The following is a 23808-nucleotide window of genomic DNA, read 5'->3' as shown; positions in this document are numbered from 1 at the left end:
CTGGCTGGCTGGGTGGCTGGCTGGACCAGGTTTGCGCTTTCCAGCGCGCTTCATTCGTGAGCATCGACGTTATCCATAGTTTCGGGTGTTCGGTTTGGTTCGGATTTACATTTCCTAGCACCACCTCTCCTTGAACCTTCGCTTCTCGCCACCAAACATGTTGGGCTAGTGATGAGAATGCAAGCAGGTCCTTGACATGCTCTTGCTTGGCTTGGCTGCCTGCCTGTCTTGCCTGTTCTGGTTGTTGGTCATCGTCATCGGGGGTTAGAGAGAGGGGTTAGAGAAGCGAGAACAAACTTGCGCCACTAGTTGGTGCTTCGGCGCGGATGATCCCACCCAAGGACCGGTTCCTGCTTATTCTTCTTCTACCCCAGGCGTGTGTTTGTCTTTGTATGCTCTCACCGCCTCACGTGTCGTCTCGTCTGTACGATCTTAGAAATCGTTTTTCATCTAAAAGTAGCAAAAAAGTAAAAAAATAAATGCGATTTTGCAAACGGCCAACAAGACGAACGGCCATCGATGTCAAACGAGAGTTCGTGAGCTTACACCCTGCAGATCCACAGTCGAGAGACGCTCCGATACCTCTTTCGCACATCGCATCGTGTTAGTTAACGAGATTCGTGTCTGGATTTTATGTGTTCTCTCTAAGCGTGTCCAGTACGAAGCGTCGCTTGCCACCTCTTCCTGCTCTTCCTTCTTCTGTGCGCTCCTTTGCGGCGCGTGGATAGCGTTCAGGTCGGCTAATGCAAAGTTTCCAGATTGTTGATGCAATGTTTTTAAATATATATTTTCTTCTCCCACCATTACGTGTAAACTTTACGCGCATAATGTGTGTGTATGTCTTCCATGATAAGCGAGCAAGAACTATGGCTTCTGCAACTTTACCAACCAGGTTTCTGGGAATTGCTGAAGGTGCTTTAACTAAAGTTCGCTTTATATCAGGGAACAAAGTTAGAGTATCTTCTTTTTGCAAACAATTTGCTAGAAAATAATGTGTTTTATCACAGTAAAAAAATTGTTTCTGGCCCATAGCCAAATCAACAGTCTCTATTTGTACATTAAAAACGCTTTTTAAGAAATATCTAAAATTTTACATGTAATCGTATGTATGATTTTTGCTAAGGGGAAGTGTCTGCAACACATTTAAGTTCTTTTTCGACAATCACCAGCTGTGGACAGAAAGCCAAGATTGTCGTCATAGGTAAAATACCATCTGCATTCTGAAATATAACGCGAAGAAATGTTTGCAGAACCGACTTCTCCGAAAGAAAGTTTGAAAATTTATTAAAAACTGTAAATCAGCAGCCTTCTAACACGCTAACGATGTTCGTGCACCTTTAATATCAAACCGGAGTTACAACACGGTTTTTGTAATTTCAGATTCTGACTTACTTCAGCTTTATCGGCAACTCTTATGTTCTTGGAATTACAATAGTGCTCACACAACAAACAAGAAGTCGTAGCAAATGGAAACATTTCAAATGCTGCTAGTCCACACGAGCAACACAGCACAACAACCCCTTTACTCTCCTCTGCGCGCGCTCTCTGGGCAGGTTTGGTCTGGTTATTTATGTAACCTTGGAACTCGTTCGTTTCTAATGCCCCGAGCGCAATTGCATCACCAGCCAGGGGCAGCAGCAGCAGCAGCAACAGCACTGCTGACGTAGAAGGTGTGCTCGTTCGCTTCATTTTCTCGCATTGTTTGACGTGCCACTGCCTCAATGTTTCACGCATTCCGTTCGTTCCAAGAAACAGCCATAAACCTACCGATTCTAACCTACTGCCACGAATGTGTATTGGTTGGTGGTGTATCATCATTGCGAGAGGACGACGACAGATCGATCAAAATTGCGATTACAGAAGGAGAGTTCGCCTCCAAGGGGAGAAGGGGTGCCAAAGGAATATGTTTTGCACCATCATAAGCATTATTTGGCACCAATGTTGCACACACACACGAACACTCTGTATCGAAAGGGAATCGATCATTTTGGAGTTGCAATAAAAATAAAAAATGCCTGGAAAACGCGGAGAAATGAAAATCCGCTTTCCGTGACTGCAGAAGCGAGGCAGAGGCTTCGCTTTGATGTAGCGAAAATGCAATCTCGCAATCAATGTGCGCTACACGTTAGGGCCTGGTGGTTGTGTGGTGGTACACCCAACCCAACCACCACTATGCGCCGCTCCACAGCACGCGCCATCATGGGCTGGTGGGTGGTTTGTACAATAAATAAATTTCATTTTCAATGAATCCACTCCACGCAACCTCCACCGAATGTCGGAGAATGGCACGACGGGTGAGATAAAGTTCTGGCAATTTTCGTTGCTCCCTTCAATCCACCAATCGATTGCCGGATGCATATGAGATTGAGGTGAGGTGGGGGGGTGGTGTCATCTAGCGGGTGTGGGTATGAGCTCTATTTTCCTCTTTTGATTAACTGTATTGAATCAACTTTTTTTTCGGTATAAAAATATTTTTTATTTTCTTTTGATTTTGCATAATGCTCCGGATTACCTGTTCGCTAGTGCTTAAAGAATGACGAATTCCGTAGAAATGAGATGCCGTGTGACAGATGCAAATAGTAGACACGCAGTTTTCAATATTCTGCAATGTTTGACGGTGCATAATGGGGCATTAATTGTGACGGATTCGCTTCGTGACTGGATCATCAAAGTGAGGCGCATCAAAGTACTTCCAAAAATGAGGTCAATTGAGCATTCGAGGGCAGATGGTCGCTCCTAATTAATATTGCTCCAGTTTGGAGAATCTATTAGATGAGTGTGAAAAGATCGACATGTTGTTAACTAATGCTAACTATGTTTAGGTGAAAAGCATTGTAATACTAAAATGGAGATCCGATCCGATTCCAATATCTCTTTTGGCCGTACGTGTGTTAGCGTAAACATTAGTTTTCGTACTCATATCACTTACAGTCGAGTGTTTCCGTGTGCTGCGAGCTTCATCCTTTTCGTTAAAATCAATACCACCAACAACTGAAGCTTGTACCGGGCGGAACAACCGCGACCGACGGCGTCGAAATCATTGCAGCATAAAGAACTACCTAAGATCGAGGTTGACGGGGAGAAAGGGAGTGGAAAAAGTGGAAAGAGAAACGGGCTAGACTCTAAGGTTGGTCTGTGCGGACGGGCAAGATGCTGTTGCTGCTGCTGGTGCCCCTATTTCGTTCTCGTCCGTCCACTCGCTTGTACCGGTGCCCTCCGGTCGGCTGATGCAATCGCTTTCGGTGGAGAGGAGCTGCATCTCGGATGCTGGAATTGAAATAGAAGAGGCGAGCGAAACCCGAGAAAGAAGATGTGCTCTTCCGGGGTTCGGTGTATGCTTCTCGTGCGCAATGAACGGCGAACGTTGGAAGGGATGAAGCGAGAAAGATAGAGAGAGACCGAGAGAGAGAGACAGTTCAGAGCGACGTGGTACGATAAATACATTCTTTACTTTCGGGAAATTGTTTAATTCCATTCCATTATTAACTGCTCGTTTCCATTAAAAGGTGGCTAGAGTTGGAATGTATTTTTTATATTTTAAATTGAATTCACTAAAACTATTCGAAAGTGATAAATTAAAGCCGAAGGAAGATAAACATTTTTTTTGAAAGTAATATCTTCGTTAAGTTCGCGCTTGGTGACAGCAAACCCTTCGGGCGGTTTCTGAGCTGTGAAGTTGTCAGGCTGAACAAATCATCAGCCAATCACTACTACATCACAGCGCTTGTGGGTGTTTAGATAAATGTCAAATGCGACGTTTGTGATGAGATCAACCGTCGGTCTAGTGCCCAGGGCCGTAGGTAAACAATAGCATTGCCTCAGCATCCTGCATTCTCGCATCACGGGCGTGTTTAAGGTTTAAAGCGAAAGCAGATTAGCGTGCAGCAAAAAGGAGGAACCTTGAAGCGTTTTACTTAGCTCAATGTTCGCGTAAAACCATTTTTGACGACAAAGTTTTACATAAACGTTTGGGCTATGGGATAGATGATGGGGTGGGGGATCTATAGATGTGCAGTGAATAGATCGCTCGTCGTCGTCGTCGTCGTCCCGGTGGAATGGAGCAACCATAAATCACTGTTTGGAAAATATGGTGGACCCTTAATGTTGTCCCGTCGATCCAGGGCGCATGTTCCGCTGTTCGTACAAGCGGCGGCAGTAGAGATGCACAATAAATAATACTGAAAAGAAAGTACGTCCGTGTATGTGTGTGCATGATGCATGGATGTGGTATATGCGCATACGGTCGTCGTGTACACGTGGTGTGCTGTGCCACTCTCCGTCGATTATGTTTCGTAAGAGCTGGATTATGCTGCTCTGCCTAGCGCTCTAACCTCCTCTCCCTTATGCTGGTGGGTCTTTACACGAAACTGGAGCATCCGATGATCCGGAATCTGAAATATCACTTCAAATTGCAACCACGGAGCTCATTGAAGTGGCGCTCGGTCGACGGAAGATAATGCTCATCTGCAGCAGCAGCAGCAGCATTGGCTGACCGTCGACCGTGTGCTATCTCTTCCTCGTCATCGTCATAATCCAGCGGCGAGGGGACTGTTCATTCTCGGCCTTTCATCGTCCAGCATGTGGAGACCCCTCCAGCCATTGAGGTAATATTGGAAATGTTTTCCCCAATTTGTCCGAGACACACTGGCCTCTGTTCGTGGTGAAAGGGAGTCAACTGTATTTCCGCTTTCATAATTTAGCTTCCAGTTGCTGCAGCTCTAATAACACATCATCATGTATTCGGTATTAATGGGAAAACAAGATCATCTCGGGCTTGTTACCCGAATTTAATCGCATAGTTATGCGAGAAAAATGCATCAATTGGACACCATCACATTGGATACATTCGGACGAAATGACTTTCATTGAAACTGTTCCTTTCATTGATTCAACGAAGCGCTCGTTAGTGGCGTTGAATTATACATTTTTCAAACAGAGCATATCTTCAAGTAATGAGATCCTAAATTGTGTTTTATGCGATCAGTGGCCTATCTTTTGTTTGTAATAGAATTGAATATGTTTCAATTTAACTATAAAACGCAACTTAGGCCATGTACTTTTGTTAGGAATGTTTCATTATATTATTATACTTCAAATTAATATTATGTTATCATGTTTCTGCTAAAGTTTTTCATCTAAAACTAAACGTTAATCAAACTAAGCTCAAAACGTTCGCTCCAAATCCACCTTCAAAGCGAACCAATTTTCTGAGCAAACCGCGACGCCCAAGCATTACACTACTGAGTATCATCTCGTCGAAGCATTGGATCATCATTCCCCAGATGCTCTTGCCCTACGGCGATGAGAAGAGCGAACCTCCTCCCATTGCACCACCATCTCACTTTCATCCGCTGCCAAAGGAAGGAAAGAAGAAGAGGAAAAAAAAAGATAGCAGCGAGGAGACTGCTCAACAATGCTCTACACCTCTTCGAAGACGGTGAAGAAGGAGATGGAGGGAGAGAGGGGCTAGCATTGCCCGTTCGGTCGGTCGGTCGCTCGGTCGGTCGCTCGGTCGGTCGGGAACTTGTTTCGGTACGCCCCGGAACGCGGAACGCCGGTTCGGACGCTGTTGCAACCGGAACGGGAAAGCGTTAGCCTTCGCCTCATCGCAGTAAAAGTGGATAAAATGATATCTCGTCGCCGTCGTCGTCGTCGTCGTTGACTTCGGTGGTTGTGGTCGTTCTGTCTGGTTTCCTCAACGACTCTGAACCATCGTCCGCAGGCCAAATCGGAGACCACGCAGAGGGCATCTCGCCGTTAATGTAGTTAGTGCGAGTGGAATTACATGCCGTTTGCAATATAGTTTTGCAAAAACTACTGGCACTGTCTGGTTGCAATTATGCACCACCATCACCACCAACTTTATCGTTTGTATATTGTTTTTAGAAGATGTTAAAAATCAACATTAACACACCGGTCTACGATTAAAAGATAGAGAGAGAGAGACTTTCGCTTCATGTTGCAAACTGATATGCATCATGCAAAGCTTGGAAATGGCCCAGATTCAACCATCGGGTGCGCTCTCTACGGTCTTTCTGCTTTGGTTGTGCCGCATGATTTGTGATGTGGAGCGGAAACGACGTGGAGACACTCTCTGGACTCTGTCACCTTGTATTAATAACCTACTAACGAAATTGACAAACCACCCAACAGGGGCGTCCTATGCTGGGTGGTTTTCTCAGCGCGCTCAGCGATAAGATAACGTTCGGTATCGTAGAGAGAGGGAGAACAAATGAAAAACAGAGAGAGTGAGAGAGAAAGAGAGAGCGAGAACGAGAATCGCAGGCGAGCATTCTCGCGGGACCAGAATCCTACTTATGCGCGAATGGTCCCAAACACAACATGTGTCAATTGATTCCGTTTACCGGAGGAGGGGTGTCCCTTTCACCACCCCCATCACCCCATCGTTCGTGTTAGCCACCCCCCCCTCTGCTGCGGGGGGTGAATGTAACCTTAGGCGAGAAACGGTGATCGCAACCGTCGTTCGACCGAGCACCTCACCACCACGTCGCGTTGCGCGATGTGTCAGCCGCTTGCGACCACGATGCGACCGACCTGCTGACATGGGGCCACGCCAACCACCCGAAACACCGTCAGAAGGAGTGGAGGTGTGCTGTAGGTCCCCGCACCCACCCGCCAATGCTATTGGGTACGAGATCCAAAAATAAAAGCAACTAAGGGGTGTGTGTGTGTCCGCGAGCGGTGCATTAGAAAATTCGTTGCTTGCGCACGCACTCCTTTATCCCCCATTCACATTTATCGAGTTGGTTATCTATTGATTTGCAAAGTTGCTATTTGATAACAACTCCCACACAACATGAAGTGTGTGGGTTGTGGAGTTTTCAATGCCTTTGGAGGTCATTTTATTATTTGTTAAAATCAAAATTGCTGTTGTTAATGTGTTATCACATTTAGTCAATTGATAAGGCTATGCTTTCATTACTTATTGCCTTCATTTATTAAGATATGATTAAAGTTTTTTCAAATGGGAAAATGTCACGTATTCAAAAGCCTTTTTTTGCATATTGGCAAGGTTCTGCATTGAATCCGTTGTTGATGAGCAGTTTAGTAACTAAATAGCTAGCGAATGATAATGTTTATGGAAATGTGGCAATGCTTTGTATATTTATCATCAAATGTGTTTCACAGTGTGGTGATGTTCGATGATATCTCATTAGTCACTACTGTTTGGTGCTAGGGTTTGCGCATATTTCAATCACAAAAATATATACATAATCAACACACTTATGCTAATATAAACATATGATAAGCATATATCAGAAAGGAAATAAAAGGTTATCTTATTTTAAAGGTTATCATTTTATAAATGTACAAGAAATCTAGTCAGCAACAGCAGTAACCAGCGGCATACTGCAAGCGTGCGTAATGATGATACTATAATTGATAGCGTACAGAATAATTATGGCAAGCACCGCGTCCAGCAGCCAGCCGTCAGCTCCGACACAGAGATACTTTCGATACTTTCTCGGTATCGCTAGCAGTAATTTCTTAGTCCCTGTCCCTGTTGGCAAGATGTTGGGCAGGTTTTCTTACCTCCCTCCCCAGTTCGCATATTAAATATTCATCTGCCATGGATTTCACACACGCACGCACGCACGCATGCACCCAAGCACAGATACTTACTTTCTCTTTCCGTTTTTCGTACCCGCCGGGGGTCTCTGGATCTTTTTCCTTAAAAGAAAAACCCCAAAAACACCGGCAATCGTGTCCGACAGAGAGACACAACCACGCATGTGGTGGTGCCATGTGTAGTGTGGTGTGGTGTTACCACTCGGCTGACGATGCTTCGTCGTAATGTGTGTGATTTGATCTTTGGTATCGTGTTGACATGTGTGTTCTCAGCGACCCCTTCAGCGGGAAACCGAAGGGCACTGGGCAGGGCATTTGAATTCGAATTTGGTTTCCTTCGGTGAGCAAAGGTTATTGAGGTAGCAATTTATGATAAAAGTAACGTCGCGTGTTAGTTGAAAGCCATTAAATTTTCGTACGTCAAAATGTTTCGAGAATGTTATATGAGAACAGAGAATGCAAACCTATTTATTAATTCATTTTTAATATCTTAAAGTTATATAAAAGTGTTTTAAAGAATATTATCGTCTACAACGCTCGCTTCTATTGATGGAGTAGCACGCTTTCAAGACAACTACAACAAGCTATTCGCATTCGTTTGGGAGGAGTACAAATGGCTAGACATTGTGTATTTAAAGCGGAAAAAGAAAATTCAAAATAAATAGGTTACAATCGTCCACAGCCACAGCCTATCAGAGTCGATATGATGGTTTAGTAGGTTGAGAAGACGAATGAAAAGAGGGTGGTGGTTAGGGTGAAAATTGTACTTTCTGTGCCGTATTTCCGGCGGACTTCAATTATTCATATCTTGTGCCTCACTTTCCTGCCCTCCTGCACGCACGGACGGCCGCACTCCAAGCCCGTTGAGCACACACACACACACAGACAGACAAGCTGCGCCATCGGTGGGGCGTCACTAAACTACACTATAACGCCCGGCTAGTGGTTCCGGTAAGGCAAAGGTGGTGTAGTAGTGTCCCGGAAATCGATTTAACGAACGAAGCCCCTCACAATCTCGCATCGTAAGCTCCGTGGAGTGACACACGGTGGTTGCTGATACATTCTCGGGTCTTTAGAGAAGTCCGATGTGACATGTGGGGTCGGCGGTGTAAATAAAGAGCTTTTTCTATCGGCAGGTTGTTTTTAAGAATATTTTTATACAAAAGATACATTGTTCCAGTCTTATGACATGTTTAAAGTTAAACAAATGCCTTAAAATAAACGCGGGTTAGTATTTGTTATTTATGGAAAAAGTATGGAAAGTTGGTTTAAAGCATTTCTAAAAAAATATTTTTACAAACGAATCATCATTTCATATGAATGATAAATTTAATATTTTATCGAAAATGTATATAATTTCATGTTCCAAAAAGCATATCCAATTTTATCTTACTAATATTTAGTAGCAAGTGTTTTATTTTGTTCAGCTAGCAAGGTAAATAAAGGTAAATAAAGAATGGAAGAAAATATGGAGATTAGAATTGAAATAGCTTTAGAATAATATTTTTTAATCAATCACTAATTTATATATAAAATTAAATATTGCATTCAAAAAGTATATAATTTCATGTTCCAATAAGCACATTCAATAAGCAAGGTAAATAAAGGTAAATAAAGAATGGAAGAAAATATGGAGATTTGGATTGGAACAGCTTTAGAATAACATTTTTAAATCAATCACTATTTCATATTATTATCAAATTAAATATTTTATTCAAAAAGAATACAATTTAAAGTCTCTGAGCAAATCCAACTCCATCAATTTGTCCGCTAGTAAGTGTTCTGTTCTGTTCTCTTAGAACGGCAGTAAATAAAGAGCTTTTCTATCAAATTCTGTTTTTTAAGAATACTCTTATCCCTAAAATACATAATGCTATTTCTATCCTAAAGATCCTAAAGCTAAACAAACGGTTTGATAGATAAACGTAGTAATATTTTTTATGAAAACAGATTTTTTTTATAAATATAGAACCTATAATATTGGTATGGAGACACTTAAAAATTAATATAAATTTTTATAATTTAAGATTTATAATTGAACTACATTTTAATTAATTTCACGATAAACAAATTTAAAGGTTTGATTTGATAGACATTTCGCAAATGCTACGTTCTCAAACGATTGAAGTAAAATTAATTCTCCTACCAGCAAAAACCATTCTTTTACCGATTTCCTAACGGCCTCACCGACCAGTGTGTTTGTCGTGCAATACACTTACGAGAGTAGCGCGGTGCAAGGGAAAAGACACGATGGAAATGGGTTTTTGGCGGATGGCCAGGGCCGGGCCGGTCCGGCGCAGCGGGTGTTGGAGCTCCCCTTCCGCCTTACCCCATCAGTCAGCCGGTTGCTTCTCTCGACCTTCACTACCCACTATCTGGTACCGCTGCTGGTGCTGGTGCTGGTGCTGGTGCTGGGCGCGCACGTTACATAAAGCCAGCCCCAGCATAAACCAGCCACACGACGGCCCCCTTCGTCACCGGTGGCCGCCGCCGTCGGCGTCGCCGGCCACCTTCTCTCGCCTTTTTGCTGCGTGTTAGCGATAGATGCTGAGCCTCGTTGTCGTCAGTCGTCGACGTTCCGAAGCGAAACGGAACGAGACGGAATACTGTTGCGAGCGCGAGCAGAACGAACGAGAGCTCCAAACCGAACCAAACCAACCCAAGCCAACACAGCAAGGCATCGGACTCGACTCTCTGTGGCGGCCTGCTCGGTATCTCGGGGAGTGGAAGCGTTTTGCAAGTGCGTGCGACGGGGGTAGGGGGGCTGGTGGCCGCCGGTTATGTATATGCGCCATATACCGAGCGGGGGTAACTATGCTATGCTGCCGCTACAAGTAGCAGATGTATATATGTATATATAGAGAGAGAGAGTTCTTGTTTGTGGAGCGGCAGAGTGGGGGTGAGGAGGGGGGGGGGGGCTGCTCATGATAGAGAGGAAAATTAATGACCTGAGAAAAAAGGGGAGAAATATGTAACACGAAAATTGCTTTCGAATGTAAAGAACTTTGTTAACAAACGTCAGGCTTGATTAAGATAACGCGCGCGATGCTGAGATGCGTCCAGATCGCGATCATCGCGGGGTCATTATTATGCATTTTAATGTTTTCGGTATTGTGGTAGTAGTTTAGCAAAATTTATCATTCAATGCTGGAATAGATGTTTCCTAAATGGGGGCAAACATTTGCATACTTGGCTGATGGTAGGCACGAATAGAATGATTTAAATATTAAGTTATGTGGGCACTATTGAAACGGTTGCTTTAAATGATATGAACTCTGAAATATGTGAAAAACACGTTATTTCTAGATTTTTTTTTATTGAGGCTTCTTGTCATTCGTTGTTGTCAAGTCAAATTTGTTTAATGTTTCGAGACATTGTTACTGAATCATTAGTAAATTATGTTAAAAAGGAGACAGTTCATTATAATATAAGAAATGTTGAGTAATGCCTATGATTGTAATGGAAATGATTATATAAATTTTTCGAAAAATTAATACTAGTTACAAATAACATTTCAAACACGTACAATAATTTGTTTTTCAAGAAATTCCTCAAAACATGCTCACACTTTAAAGACCATTAAACACAATCTTTACATTTCGAAGTAATTTGTCGAATTGGTGTCTGCGTGTGTGTGTGTGTGTAATTTTGGAGCGGAATCAAAACATCTTTGCCAAAAGCGGCCACCATCTTCACTGCCTCGGCCGCACCACATTTCTGCCCCCCTCACCCAAGTAGCATCTAGACGTCGACGATGAAGCGCGCGTGGTGATGGCAAAACGAAAATCATATTTTATGTATGCAATGCGCATAGGCCAAAAATTTATTCATCTTTTGGGCAAGTGCGCGTCGCCACGAGCTGGCGACACTTTCCCGTGGCTGTTTTTTTTTGCGACCCTGACCACCAAACCCATCGCCGCGTCGTCGTCGTCGTCGTCGTCGTCGTCGTCGTCGTCGTCGTCGTCGTCGTCGTCGTCGTCGTCTCTTACCTTGGTGAAGGGCGCGTAAGAAACGGAACGCAAAAATGATCAAGCGAATGATGGTCGTGAATTGGGAAGGGGGAGATGGTTAGCCTAGCTGCGATGTAGCTGCTCTAGAGCTTCTCTCTACTGCTGCTTATGCTGTTGTGGCAAAGGTTATTGCGGATCCGGACACGATGGCACGAACGGAGCAGCTTCTGTTTCGGTTCCGAAAAATCCGAATTTGCTGATGGCATTTTTATTTTATTCTCCATTCCACTCACACACTGTCTGTCGGGCTGGCTGTCTCATAAGTTGGCTCGATGTTTCGGTCGTTTTTGGCTACTAACTTGGGGTATGGTGTGACCGCGCCACACCACACCACACCGGGTCGCGGTTGATGTGTGCGCCAGAGAGTTGATCGACTTTTTTCTCTCCCCATTTCACCTTGTAACTTTGTCCTCTTAAGCTAAGCAGCTGAACCGACGACGATGACACCGCGTGGCTCGGGCAACTCGCCTCGCGTTCTCGCTTTGCTTGCTGAAATGAAATATTCAGCAAATCTCACAATTTCCCATATGCAGCAGTGCCAAACGCAGACATAGGAGAGGACACATGGAGCAATCGATGGTGGTGCAGTGTTGCCGTTGTTTAGGGCCCGACCCGACGGGCTATCCGATCCGATCCCTCGATCTGCGCCGATCTGTGTTGTTGTGTGATGGTCAGCGCGCTATCGAGGCCAACGGATGAAGTCACTGGCGCTGGCACTGCAATGCTCTACACCGCAGCACCAGCAAAGACGGCTGCTGTTTACATTATTAAACGTTATTCGAGTGTCGTTTGTTTGGCACCAGCAAAACTCAGGCACCGAGAGAGAGAGAGTGTGTTTTTCCATTGTTTAATGTTACTAAAGAAGAGCTTTATTAAGAGAAGAGGAAATTTTGAGCAAACTGCTGAGTGTTGGTAAAACTAACTAATCCTCTGCTTCTCGTTATTCTACATTTATCCGAATAGATATTTGTACATAAGATGTTTCACGTTTTTATGCAAATTTAAATGGTTCAAAAGTTATTTCGGGTTTGCTAGAACATCGCTTTTTGGTGTAAAAGTAGACCAGTATTTGTTATAGTCATATGTCCAATCTTTTGATTATATAGCATAGAATATTTGTAGAAAAGAATATACGAATCGGAATAGAACATAAAAACCCCTTTTTAGTAACTTTATTCAAAGTTGCTCGAATTAATTGTGATCATATGTTTCCATACAAAATCCAAAACGTTGCTTTTTTGACTATATAACAAATAAAGTTATTGTCTGACGGCTGTCAAAGTGATAAAAAATATTAAGGATAGGTTTTACTAGAAATCATGGCGTTATTCATCCATGTGTTAGATGATCCATGATGTTTAGACCAAGTACAGCAAATGTCAGAGAAATGACTGTACAATTTAAACGAAATTTAAAACACTGTTTTGAGAATTCCATTCAAACATCTTAGAAAATGGTTCTTCGTGATTAATGAAAACGTTTCCAGAATGTGTCCCTCAGCCTGCGATGGAAGGGATATCAAATCGAAACTCATTTCGTCATAACCGTTGAGCTATGGTCCGTGGCTAGTTCTCGGCAACAGCCTTGAAATACGCGAGCGAGTGCCGTTCAAAATATCGACTTCTCAGCCTCTGACCCCCACCCCCTTGTGACCCGAGCCGTGAGCCGAGATAGACGAGAAACAGTCAAACGCAGAGATTACTTCCAAACGTGGCAATAACGCGGCTCTCCCTCAACCACCTACCGTCCACCGAGCACTCCGCTCCACCATGTGTGTGTCATGCGTCTGTGAAGCACCACCACCATCGACACCGTCAGCAGCATCGCGCGGAAAAAAGGGGCAAACGCAGTGAGAAATGGTGGCAAAGAAGTGAAAACAAAACAAAACGGAAAAGGAATCAAACCGGCCGAGTACCGTGCCATGCCGTGCCGTGCTGAGCCTCTTCTTCTCTTCGGAATGAGAAAGGCAACGACGCAACGCAACGCAACAACGCAACGCAACGCATGTCAGCTTCCATTCTCTCTATCTGCCCACTGACTTGAGCAGGAGTGGAAGGATGGCGGACAAGCGGGCGAGGGACGGGGCTAGGAGAGAAACATGAAACCACCACCGTACAAAAACGGCGGCGGCGAAAAAGATCCGGAGCCGGGAACAACGACACGAAGTAGATTTCTGGTTTTTCTGGCGCGGGACGACGCGCGTATCGCGAGCCGAGCACTGGAGCTTCGTCGTGGCCACTCGAAATGAGGATTATGAGTCCGGATGAAATTGGTTTCTGTCTCGCATCAGCGCGCATCTTGAGGTGGTGGTTTCGTTGAATAGCGCATAGGTACACAGGTGCAGGCGGTTTCTGCTGCTGCTGCTGCTGCTTCTGGCCTGGCCTGGCCTGGTTTCCGTAAATTAACTTCTAATACGATAAATGATTTTGACCCATCTTTTTTTTTTTGCGGACTGACGAATGTTTCGACAAGTACAATCGCGCTGATCCGTGGTTTATCTCGTTACATTTTCCAGGATTTCACAAAGCGAGTGAGCAATTTAATCATTTCTTTGATTAATTAGATGTTGGTTTTATGACGATTATGCTCTTACCAACTATGCTATAACCAACTTTGCACTTGAAAAGCATTTCCTTTTCAATTGAATACAATATCTTTAAAATATTTTGTTTATTTGTTAAAACTTTAAAATAAGATATACGTAATAGCATAACGTTATCTTCTATGGAATGTAAATGTTGTGTAATTATTAATTTACACTTATTCAACGAAATTTAATTATTTCTTTTACTATTTTCAATGCAATTTAATTATTTATTTGAATATTTGACGTTTTTTTCGGCTAGTTTAATCTCTTAAATGATTTAATCGCTTTTTACCACAAAAGTGATTCATTTTATGATTAATCTAGCTTTAAATCAACTTCTTATTACTAGTGTAAAAAAAGTCTGATAAAATTATATCAGATTATGATCTTTACTATTTCAAGTTCTATAATTATTTATCCTTGTATAAGCTTTTCGTAAACGGAAAACTTCTCTTTATCTACATACATAAACAGTTGCATTTAATTTGTAATGTCATCGTATGTGATACAACAATCGAATTAAAGTTAACAAAAAGTTAAATATCTCGATTAAAAAACAGTAATCTATACAAATATGTCAACAAATTACCTTTTTTGCTGCGACAACAACTAGCAGATAACAAGCACACTCTTCCGCCACCTTAGATTGTTGATTCCTTATCCATTTCCCCTTCCCTTTTGTGCGACTGTTTTGCGTTAGCGGTTCCATGATAACGGGCTCTCTCGTCGAAGGCGATTGCGCGATGTGTGGAGCGCGAAAGACGGCGACGCACGCGATGCTGATGGTGCCGCAGGTGGCCACCACCACCAAATGGCACCCCACAGTGTTCGCTCTTATTGTTGGCGAACGATTGGAGCTGTGATGATGATGATGCCGCCCCATGGTGGTGTTGGTGCGCCGTTCTGCCGTTCATGTGTTAAAACCCCGCTCGGAATGGAAAGAAGCGGAGGGTGCATTTGATGACGGGATTGAACGATAGGTTTTCCGATGAGTTTTGAGGGCATTATAATATATATATTTGCATTAGCTTCTTAGGGGAGGTGGTACCGAGTAGGGGTTGTTTTGTGTCATTTTTTGGGTAATTTCAATTAATAATAGAGTCGAGAATGGACTCTGGTAAGTTCGTATAGGATTAACATGGATCAACTTCTCGCTAGGAGTTCATTAAGAAAGGATTTTGCAACTTGCAGTGCTTTAAATGTAAATGAATAGAAATTTACTTCATTTGAAAATTGTTGTACAATTTGTGTGTATGTTCCTTATAACGTCGATATATAGAACTTTAGCGGATCCTATTAACTACTCAACCTTCTCACCAGAGGTAGTTGAAGAAGAATTTCGTTTACCTATCTGTGACACCAACAAACTCGGCTTTATTGAGGCCCGAGCATTCGTTTACCAATGCTCCTCATCTGTCCAAACTCTCCTCTCCTCGTTATGCTGTATGCTACCCACCAACCAACCAACATCGCTCCGTATGTTGTTAGTGGGCAACAAGGCCGAAGCGGTGGTGGGGTCACGAGACGCTCCGGTGTCGATATGTGACGAGTGCGTGAACAGAATGTTTATCGCGATGCATCGCTCTCTCTCTCTCTCTCTCATTCTGCCTCGTGCATATGTATACGTATGGAGAGTGTTGTATGTGGCTTTGATACGGGTAGAAGGGAAGGGAACACGGGGAGGAGGACCAGGTTTTATGACAAAACAGCTCCGCTTAAAAAAGATGGTTGAATTAAAGAAGGTGAAAGACGAGCGAACGAACGAGTCTGAATGTTCGCGTGCGCGCGCGCGCACAGACACGCATCAAGTCCACATTCACGTTCTTTGTGTCTTTTTCAACGATTCGGTGGCACTTTTTCGGATTTTTTTTTACGTAACTCGAGTAACTGTATGTCGCTATACTGCTACTGCTGCTGCTTAGGTCAACCGTCGATGAAGTCAGATGCAGCACCACAAAAACAAAAACCTTTTTCTGCATCGTTACCGCAAGAAGGGCAAGAAAAATGGGAAATTATAGGATTAGTGTGTGTGAAGATATGTTATGGGTTGTTTTAAAAGTAAAACATTTTAGCAAAGATGCATTACCTATGACGATCGATTTTTTTATCCTCCATGGGGTTGCTGTTGCAGCATTACGAGTTTCCAGGATCGGCCTAGGAAGGATGGCGACGATTTGTTTGTACTTTGGATGCATGCAAACAAAATGGTTGCATGTGGAAAATGAGCAAATAAGAGTCGATATGTTTACCGCTCGTGTTTCTCAAATTGCTCATTGATGGATTGAAAAATTGTTAAACCGAATGACTCAATTAATCGAAACTACGGGAAACGGTTTTTTTTACTTTGTCCCGTTGTGATTTAAATATGTAAAGAAACAATTAATTTGAAGGGTTTCTATTGTAATTGTAACCGGTTACTGCCACTGCGTTACTGCGATGCGAACAGATCGACATCAACTGTCGCAAACTGCAAGTTAATAGTATTCATGAGTAGCGATTCTTGTCTCTCGCGAGAACTATTCAAATAGATTAAATTAATAGCTCATTGCAACCACTGGACTGGCTCTAAGTTGCCTTTTTAACATCTGCTTCGTTTTATTTAATTGAATCATAAACTTGTTGAGTCGTTGTTCTTATCCCTTACAAACATTTGATAACCGTCTATTCAAAGCTCATATCTTTTGTTTTTAACACATTGACGTTGATTTAATATTAAAACTTGATAACCAAAAACACATTCTTAACAGAAAAGTGTCTATAAGACTTTAATGTAATCGTATGCGACGATAGTTTATTAAACAATCGTCAATCGAATTGAAGCTATCCTGTATCTACAGGAAAAAGGGGAATATGGAACTCGATATCACCACCACCACCACCACCACCACCACTACTGCCCTGCATTCAATCATTTAATGAAGCAACGTTAAGTAATATTTATCGTAGCTTATTTTAATGCTGCCACCAAGCACGAACGAAAAGTAAACGACAGCAGCAGCAACACCGAAAAAAAAACGACCAAACCGAACGCACATTAAAAATGAAACCCAATTCGATACTTCCGTAAATGTGATGGATCGAAATCGAGGAGAACGGTGAAGAGGGCAGGGTGAAGGGTGGGAATCGGAAGGAGGAGGAGCGGTGGTGTGAAGGAAGAAGAAGGGACCTTGCTGCCTGGCTGCCTGCCTTGTCCAGTCCATCCACACTAGTGCTGCGCCTCCATCGACCCCCATTCGCAAATGAATATTCACCCCGCGCGCGCGCTCTCTCTCTCTCTGCCCTTGCTGCACCTTCCTTCGCTTCCACATTCCCTGGGGTTGGGGGAAGGGGGTACTAGGCACGATACCCTTAACCGCGTCTTCCCGTTTCGGCTCGGTTGCAAAGTTGCACTCGTCAACCACCACCACCACCATCCATCGTCGTCGCCGTCGTCGTCGTCGTCGTCGTCATACCTCTTGTTGGTTGGCCGGATTGTTGTTTTGTGCGGGGTTGCGTTGTTTAAAGCCAACCGTTTGGCCTCTCCCCCCTCCCCCAACGCCGGTCGTCTACACTTCTTGCTTCGCTTCTCTCTCTCTCTCGTATGTGAGTTGTTGTGCGTCGACGGCGAAGACTCTCTCAGGGTCGCGTCGTGTAAGCATGAGGAGGGTTGAAGTAAACCCCCCCCCCCATTGATACTGGTTGTGAAGGGGGGGGGGGGGAGCACATCAGCACCGTTTGCCTTCTGCGCCTCGCTCCACCGGTTACGCATTAAAGGCACTCGCGGTAGAGGTGGGTCGGTCGATCGGACGGGATGATGATGATGAGTAGTTACTTGGCTCGTTTGGTACTATTGTTGTTGCGCTTTGTCGCTCTCTCGTGTTGAACGTGTCGTTTGATTGTTAATAATGAAAGTTGAAATTTGATTATTGATGGTTTCGTTGATATGATCGAGAGTGCTTTACATGCGTATCATGCATGCACCCAACATGTCAACCATCGAACAATTCCCCTCCCTTTGGGGACTACCTTGTCAGGTATCTCAAGGCTCAGATCGATGCAATGTTGTTGGCTTATCATGATCTGCCGGACGTTGTGCATGATATTTTGTTCTTGTTTTGTTACGGTGGAGTAAGTAAAAGCACCTGACGACTGCTTATTGAAAGTGAAGCTCTATTTAATGTAGCTGATCAAAATGCTGCGTGTAATCATATCGCACGGACCCCGCTGATTGTGTGATGCAAATGGTTTCTAGCAGAACAACCGGCAGTGCAGCAGAGAGAACGAAAAACCAGTTCCTGGGCGAGGGAGGCGATGATACTATTTCCAGTTCTGTCGAATGCATTGATCGGAATGATGTAAGCGCTGTGACCGGGGGTCTATAAATCAAAATTGAACCACAATTGCCAGATAGAGAGCGAGAGAGAAAGAGATAGAGGAGCGCAGGGAGTGTACCCTAGGATCTGGTGGCTGCGGAAGAGAGCAAAACCCGAGGGGCGAAGAGGAAAATTCAAATCCCAGCGAAATGTGGAACACTCTCTCTCTCTCTCTGACTGTTCCCCAGCCATTGCCTTGACACCTCGGTCGGATCAGGAAACAAACAACCCTTAAATCCCATTACAAACACCGGAGGGGACTTCCCCTGTTTCCCACCCTCCCTGTTCCCTGTGTTGCGTACCCCATTGCCATCGATTGGTATTGCAGACAGCAGCAGCAGCATCCCTCGATCGTGAGATTTGTGTTGAAATATGTTTTTGTTGCAGCTTTTCCCCTCGGTTTGATTTTGTGTGTGTGTGTTTTTTTTGGTTTCATTTCTGATCCTCCAGGTTTCTGATTTCTCGTTTTGTCCCTATGACCGCCGTGTGTGTGTTGTGGCGATTGTTTTGACTAATTGGCGTAAACGCGAGCGCGCTATTTGGCGCCAGCAGCAAGGTGCGCGCCTACCGCCGTTGTTCCGTTGTGTTACCATTAATTGTAAAATTGATTTCGATTATGGTTCACTGATCCGCGATGTACTCTCTATAGTTTATGGTTACAATTCGTGGTTTACCCCCGCTGGGCGTGTGTGTGTCACCAATCCATATTGGGATTGACGTTGTCCGAACACACGATTGTTGGCATTTTGTGTTGATGGCTGCACTCAGTAGATCCTTTTCCAATCGATCATAATTGAATTCCTAACCGCTCTCGAAAGGTGGTGTATCTTTTACGCCCTTTGATACCGTCACGCCGATGCTGGTTGTAAATCAAAAGAGCCTATTATGAGTCAATTCGCGACCAAAGTTATAGAACTTCTCGAGTAGCATGCAACATGAATCCTCACAAAATATTACGATGTTTCGTACTCAGACATTAAATGACACATGTGAATGTGTATTCAAATACTTCTATATTTCCCTGATACCATAGGCAATCTCATACACAATTAATACTCCACATTGCCACATTAATAATCCACATTGTGTATTATGTTCATATTTCATAATTTATTTACATTCATAAATTCAATCTCAAGCTATCCGTCCACTACGGTGCCAACGAGCGCTCCTAACCACCGCCAGAAGTTCCGCTTGATTGCAGGACGATTGTGTGCCGCCCGGCGCGGTACTACAGTACTTTCATTAGGATTGACTTTTCATATCCTCCTGTTCCTTAATGTCTCGTGTGCTCTCAACCGTCGATTCAGCGGATTCCTCGATGTTTTGCTCCGCCGATCGACCTTCCTTCAGTATTTCATCCAATTCCTCCAAGGTCGGGAGGTCTAACCGTAGATCATCCTCTTCTGCCGATTCCTGAAGATTCGTCCTGATGTCGATAAGCGGCAGACCTTCTGCACCGTACATCCGCGCAAAGTAATCATCATCATCCGTGCGGGATTTCTCTGCCGAATCCAGCTGTGATTGCAGAAGATCCAGTGCCTGAAGTACATTGTTGTAACCGCGTCGGATCTCCTTGCGTTTCAGAAGTTTGGTGAGTGCGTCGATGAAGTACCGCTGATCGAGTCCGTTCGTCGGCGAGTAACTCTGGTTGATCCATCCGATCATGCGAAGACGATCGTTACGATCGAACTCACGCGAAAATCCTTCGACGTCTGACAGTTCCTCGACTACCAGCAGGAACCTGTCGAGCTCCACCGCGATCAACTTGATGGCCGCCTTGTTGGCCGGATCCGTATTGCGAATAGGAACGGTGACTACTGTCGGTGATACTAGTGGCGCCTGTACTTGTGCTGGAAGTGTTACTACTGGTTGGACATGAACTGGTACCGGCACATGTACTGGCACAGGGACTCGTACCGTCACTGGTTGTGGTGTCGGTTGTACCGGAGCCGATTGCTGAATGATCACTACCGGCTGTACACGGTTCGGACGCGTTCTTCTAGTATCATCGAGATCATTTTCGCCATCAGTCACCTGCGGTTCACCCGTTAGGCTTGCTGCTTCCGCATCGAAATGAGGAACCTGCTCTGTAACGTCATTATCAGTGACTTGCTGTTCGGTTGATGCCAAATGCTCTTCGCCGAGATTTTCGTTCAGCCATGCATTATCGTCATGATCCACTATTCCCTGGAGTTCCTCCGGTTCCTCTGGTTCACCGTCGAAAGTAAGAACGCCGATTCCCTCATCTGCGCCGTATGGGGAAGAGCTGAAAGTATGAACATTCTCGTCCTCAGGGATTATGGAATCACTTTCTCCTTCATTAGCACCGTCGATATCATGAGCACTCTCTTCCTCTTGGTTTTCGAGGAGGTTAGACTCCTGGTGTTGAGCGTCCTCTTCCTCGTCTTCCGTTGCTTCGTGATCTGCATCGACGACTGATTGCAATATCATATCCTCTCCGATTGCTGGTGGTACCTCCTGTTCCGTCTCTTCATGCTGATCTTCGCCGACGACTGATTGCAATATCATATCCTCTCCGATTGCCGGTAACCCCTTCACCTTTTCATCATCATCTGCGCCGTGTTCGTCGATGTAGTGCACCGGTGAGAGCTCATTCTCATCTACAGCTGAGGCTTCACCAGACTCATGCTGATTAGGCAGCTCTTCCACGGTAACCCATTCATGTTCAGCTGGTTTACTCCAAGTTGAATGACCATGTTGCACCGAGTTTTGCTCTACGATATCAGCCCACTTGTACCCTCCAGACTGCTGATCGCCGTAATGATTAGTGTGCACGTCCCCATGATCGCTTTCTGGTATATCATTCGAGTCATCCGGTTGCACTTCCGCACTCCAAGGTTCACCGACAGTGATGTAGCTGACCCCGTGATGTGGTTTCGGGATTTTCAACACAGGAGCAGCGATCTTGCGAACATACTGAGTACTCTCGACTGCCTCCAATACTTCACGTACTTGCTCTAATTTGGCACGCTGTATTTTACCGATGACATCGTCCTTATCGTCGATCTGCAGCCCACTGCCCAGATGCTTCAAGGTTAACAGCTTACGTAGCGTTCGCACCAGTACCGGCAACAGTAACCGCTCATCGTTAGCCAGCTGTTCCTGGGCTGCATTTTTGTAGGTACCGATCCTAGTCAACACTTTCGCTCGCTTATCCAACAGTAGCGTGTGTTCCAGCTTCGTCGCCAAATCTTTCTGCATCAGAAGATTGATGGTTTGCTCGAGCGCAGTACTGCTTGGTCGAACCCAGGGATGCCGATATGCCTGGAGCACCTTCACCAGAAAGTACAGCTCGAGAAGAATGTTCTTCTCCTCCTTCAACTGCGTCAGTCCCGTCCGGACGTCGTCGAGTTCCTGGGACACCACCTCATACGAATTGCCAGAAGATGTTTCACTTTCACTTGTTAACTCTCGTTGTGGCTCTGATGCTCTACTATTACGGGATATTACGTAGCCGTTGGTGATTGGGCAGATAAAGTAGCAACCAAGCAAGAACAGGATGTGTTTAGCCATTTTGCAGCACTCGCTCATCCACGGCAGAACTCGCCGTGAGATGCTGTGGAACTGATGATGCTAGGGAGTGTAGTGACCTTTATATGAGGAAATCCCATATGCCACTGCACTACCTGTATCTAGACCTGAGGATGTACCTATTGTTGTTGGCGAAATAGATTTGAATGTATTTATATGCAGTTAAATCTCGCTACCTAACAGTAAACAGCACAAACTATGCTTATATTTTAAAATGTTCCCATTAAACCAATGCCCTAGCGTTCTATCAAGCTACCTTGATTTGGAAAAAAACAACTGTCCAAAAAGTGTGAACACGTTACTTTATTTCATTTTAGAATGCTTACATCAACCTTAAATTCCAATACATCTCATCAATCTACTTCACATTCAAATACAGACCTTGCCAGATCTTTACAATACTTCTCTTTTGTTTCTGATAAGTACATGCGCAATTTGTACCCTATTCGAAGATTTTTTAGAAAGGGCTTATATATACAGCCCCATCACAACAGCTAAAAAAAATCCACATTTATTTTCAATCTCGATCGATTCACTTGATCGTCCTAAAACGATTTATCGAAACCCAAAAACAGTAATGTACCTCTACCTTCCCTGCTACCTGATCAGGAATCTCCAGCAACTCCAGCTACAGGTCACAGAAAATGGACCCTGCAAGAACCTATGTAGGTTAGAAATAGAGTCGAAAGCAAAGGGGTAGATCACGACCGGCGCTGAGCGAGGAATTCAACTGATACGCCCCTCTTTAAAATCCAGTTTTCTGATCGCGCTCAAGCGATCTCTACCAGCGGTGCTCTGCCTTCAACGGGTGGCAGCAATCCATCGTGTTGAAACGTGTTTTTTTCGTTTTGTTACTTGGTTTTCTTCATTTTGAAAGTGTGCCACAACAACCCTTCCCTTGGCTAACATGAAACACGCAAACACACACACGCCATATTCTATCATTATCAGTTCTTCGTCGTTCTGGGCAACGAAGAACGAACATGGTTGCATTAGTTTCCAGACGGCGCGACAGCAAACGAAACTAATTGTCATAAATTGAGTCACCAACTGGGCTGGGCGTCTTTGGGATAGATGGTTTCGTAATGTTCTCCTCCATCGGAAAACTGAAGGGGTTGATCACCATTGAAAAACAGATACACGCCACCTTGTCCAATACGATCAATATCATCGTGCGATGGACTTACGCGGTTGAATAGCGTGCGCTTGTCTCTCGCTACTTCCCCTTTCCTTCACCATTCTAACCATTCGCTTTAGTTAGATGGAACTAATTGAATGGCGATGGCATGAGGTTTTCATGTTGCAGAGCTATCGATCGTTATCCATAGACAAGGTTAGATAGTTTTGAGGCGATCAAGAGGAACAAGAGAAGGAAGTTTGAAGATAAACAGGGTTTTGTCAGATACGATTCCTAAGTTGTTGCTTTTAGGACAGAACAGTGTAAGCAAGGTAGCTTACTTGAACTCCAGGGTTTAATGGGAACATTTTAAAACATAAGTATAGTTTGTGCTGTTACCTGTTAGGTAGATATATTTACCTGAGTATAAATACATTCAAATCTATTTCGCCAACAACAATAGCTACATCGTCATGTCTGGATACAGGTAGTGCAGTGGCATATGGGATTTCCTCATATAAAGGTCACTACACTCCCAAGCATCATCAGTTCCACAGCATCTCACGGCGAGTTCTGCCGTGGATGAGCGAGTGCTGC

The 23808-nt window shown here is 44.2% G+C and overlaps 1 protein-coding gene across 5 annotated transcripts in view; it reads left to right on the top strand.

Moving 5' to 3' along the window:
• Positions 1-23808, top strand: part of LOC125956945 (uncharacterized) — a 72850-nt gene that overhangs the window by 18068 nt on the left and 30974 nt on the right. The gene's annotated exons all lie outside the window — the stretch shown is intronic.

This window comes from Anopheles darlingi, chromosome 3 (genome assembly GCF_943734745.1).
Source record: "Anopheles darlingi chromosome 3, idAnoDarlMG_H_01, whole genome shotgun sequence".
NCBI lineage: Eukaryota > Metazoa > Arthropoda > Insecta > Diptera > Culicidae > Anopheles > Anopheles darlingi.
This window is presented reverse-complemented; position numbering and strand designations above follow the sequence as displayed.